A 3,868-nucleotide genomic window follows, 5' to 3' on the forward strand; every position below is an offset into this window, starting at 1 on the left:
AGCCTTGAACTCCTGGGCTCAGGGGATCCCCCTGCCTCGGCCTCTCAAGTAGCTGGGACTACAGGTGCATGTCACCATACCCAGCTACTTTTCTCTTATTTATTGTAGAGATGGGGTCTTGCTATGTTATCCAGACTGGTCTTGAACTCCTGGCCTCAAGCAGTCCTCCCACCTTGGCCTAACAAAGTGCTGGGATTACAGGCGTGAGCCACTGTGCCTGGCCATCTTCATAGTTCTTTAAACTAACTGGGGTCACTGATTTTTTTTGTTGCTTGCAAACAAAAAATACCTTTAACTAATATCCAAATTAGTACCAGACAATGGGTTGTAGGCAAAAGACCCTCAAGGAAACGTGGAATCTTTGGAATTGATGGTTGTGTTTGGGTAGAGGGAAAGGCAGTGCCACATCCCTCATAATCTGGGTGGAGAGCCAGCAGCTTCGGTGACCGAACAGCTTATCAAGCTATTGCCTTTAGTCTCCAGGGTCCTTGAGCTCCCTGAGGATAAGGCTCTTGGAGACTGATTAGCAGCCACCATAGAATAATTTAACAGTGATGGGAAAAAAATGCTAGGATTATGGAGTCAGGTGGTTGCTTCCAAGGGTATTGAATAATTTAAGAGAGAGAATGAACCTTGATTCTCAAATCTCAAGGTATTGAGTGAAACTCAGGGCAGTTATATGACTTAGCTTATCTGCTTGGTTTCTTATATGAAAAATAAGGGATATAGTCAAGTCCTGACTGTTGGTATAGGGACATCTGAAAGGAACTAGAACAATGGTCCTTACCGTTGGCTGCATATTGGGTTTTTTAAAATCTGGAAGCCCAGGCAATTATTATAGTACAGCATCTCTATGGGTGGTATCCAGGCATTAATAATTTTTAAAAGCTCCCTCTTTATCTCCTACCTGGTGATTCCCTTTGTAGCATACTGCAAAGATTGTGAGTACTGAACTAGAGAAATCAACACACCAAAACCAGTTCTTTTGAAACTCTTCCTCAATCATAAGAAACCACAGTTTACTCACAGCCTCATTTCTTAGTTGCATCAGGTTGAATTCCATGCCTTTGGGAAATACTGTAGTCAATGTGCTGTTTTGGACAGCTGTCTGCAGTTTGCTGATTGACTAATGCAGCACAGACCCAAACAAAGAGCTGGCCTGTGCTGGCTTCAGATTTCATATGCTCTGTCCATCTACCACTTCACTAATTCCTCTGTTGGCCAAAAGCATTGCTTTTTCATGCCATTAGGAATCGATTGGCAAGGGAAACTTGTGAGTAAGTAGAAGTTTTGTCCTGGCTGCTGTTTTTTCTGGTATGCTGGAGGTTCACCTGTTAGAAGCAAAATTTCTGTGGTCCTTATGGGGAGGGAGAAGGTAGAAAGAGGTGGTAATTAGGAAATGATCTGACCTGCAGCAATCTCGGAGTGTGCTTGAATAATCTTAGGGCCTCCAGGAATGAAAGCAACAGGCAACTACCTTAGGTCTTAATCTGATTTTTCTTTTTTAAAAAAACAACTTTACAGGTCTAGGTAGAGACTTGAATCAAACTAGATCACAGCCTCTCTTAATTCCTAGACCTGAATTAATTCTCAGAACCAGAACCCTTGACTAAAGAATTGTGCTATGATAATAGATTTATGTATTATACTATGACCCTTCCACCCAGCCATTTTCTCAGGCGATGTGTACCTGATAAAGAAATGTCCAAAGGTTTCAGGGATCAGTGTCTACTTGCTCCAAGTTAGCACTAGCTTTGGGGGAACTGAAAATACTGTGGCCCACTGGTCAGAATAGAGGCTTATGGGAGACAGATGATAAATGGAGTTTGGACCTCATTCTCCTACAAGCCCCTGGGATACTGAACCCCTCTCTACTCCCCTTGTCCCGTGGTTTATTCCTTAGTTCCTAAGTGTAGATGGGATGGACTTCTTTACAGAATCTGAACACTGGCTCCCTGCCCTGAGTAGTGAGCGTTCCTGTGGTAGAAGGGCCACTGGAAGTCATGGGAGCGTTTCCCTACCAAAATAATGCATAAAAAAGCAATGTATCTTTGGGATAATTACAGAGATCAGTGCAACCATCAAAGGGTAGAATGATACAAATGTGATCATTCCTATCCTATCCCCAAATGTACAGTGTACTTCCAGTTGACCAGTGGGAGAGATTGATGAGTCTTAGAGAATGATGGTGGGCTCCACAATAAAACTTAATCCTGAGGTTAAGTTCCAAATTGTAGCCGCTGTTCCTGAAATGGTCTCTTTATTGGAGCAAATTAATACAGCCTCTAGCATTTGGAATGTAACCATTGGTCTAACCACTTCATTTTTATCCATTTTGGTTTGTAGAGTCCACCAGCAGTTGTTTCTTTTTACCTAGCAAGGACAGAAATAGCTTTACAAATCCGTCCCAAGGATGTCAACTTGTCATTTGGTACATGAGGACATTTAATGCCTCACCAAACCGTATGATGTCACATTAATCCACTTTGTTGATGCAGAGCAGGAAATAGCAGATATCCTAGACACCTTGGTAAGACACACATATGTCAAAGGATGGAATCTGAATCTCATAGAAATACAGGGACTTGAGTCCTTAGTAAAATTCCCAAGGATTCGAGATAACCCTTCCTGTGTTAAGGACAAATTACTACACCTTGTCTCTTCTACAGCTAAGAAATGCACAATACCTTGTGGTGCCCTGGATTTTCAAGACAGCATATACCATACAGGTGTTTTGCACTTATTTGCCAGGTGACCTGAAAAGCTGACAGAGCAAAATCAGTCCCTCTAGGTTACCCAGGCTGCAGTCAGAGCTGCTCTGCAGCTCAGCCCTCTCCAAGTGTCTGGCAGATGGGGAGACTTACTGAAGTCAGAGATGTGTCTCTCCAGGAGAATCACAATGGGAAGCCCACAGATTTTGGAGCAAGGTCAGACCCCCTGCAGTGAAAGTACTTTTCTGCTTTTGAGAAACAGCTTCAATTTGCTACTGGGAATGTTGGGGGCTATGGGATACCAAGTGCTATCTAATCCACCTACTCACAAAGTCGACCATTTCCAGGAACACTTCATCACCTGGCGCATGGGACCAGAGCAGGCCGTGAAGGCGCGTTTAGTTTGTAAGAGCAGACTTCTCCCCACTCAGTGCCTTTCACTACCTTATTCCCACACCTTGCTCCTACCAACCTGTCCCTCTGTCCCTGTGGAGAATTATTGTCCAACTAGCTGAGAATGAAGAAAAGCAAGCCGAGCTTTTGGTGCTGTGAACAGTCTGCACTATCAGCTGGAAATGTGCTGTTATATATCACAGCCCCTATTGGGGTTGTCTTGAAGGACAGTGGAGGACAAATCTCAATTCGTAGGCAAGATTTCAAGCAATGCCTTTTATCATGTACTTTGACTTGAGGGAAACATGACCTGAGGTCAGGATCTGTAACCAATCACTGGCTAGAAAGTCAGAGACTTGGAGCAAGCGATGTTGCAGATTGGCGTAAAGGTTTTGGGAAGGGCTTTGCAAATGAACCTTGAGGATTGGACCTACAATCCAAAAAGGTTTAGAACAAAGCGGCCAGGTGCTTATTGAGATCACCTCCTGAGAACAAATCCTCATCTCAGTGTCGGCTTCTGGGGGCGTTACCCAGCAGTGGGCTCGCTGCCTGATGCACGCAGAAGCCCGTATTGTGGCACTGGCATTTGAGAAAAGAGAAAGCTTTATTGGGAGTCGACTGGCAAGGAGACAGAAGGCAACGCTCAAATCTGTCTCCCTGAGTTGGGTCGGTCTGGGGGCAGGTTTTATAGGCTGAGAAGTAACCGTAAGAGAGATAGGAAAATGCAGCAATGTATAATCTGAATGGGTCACGCAAAGTGGCAG

The sequence above is a fragment of the Propithecus coquereli genome, unplaced genomic scaffold, assembly GCF_000956105.1.
Source record: "Propithecus coquereli isolate 6110/MARCELLA unplaced genomic scaffold, Pcoq_1.0 Scaffold85, whole genome shotgun sequence".
NCBI classification, from domain to species: domain Eukaryota; kingdom Metazoa; phylum Chordata; class Mammalia; order Primates; family Indriidae; genus Propithecus; species Propithecus coquereli.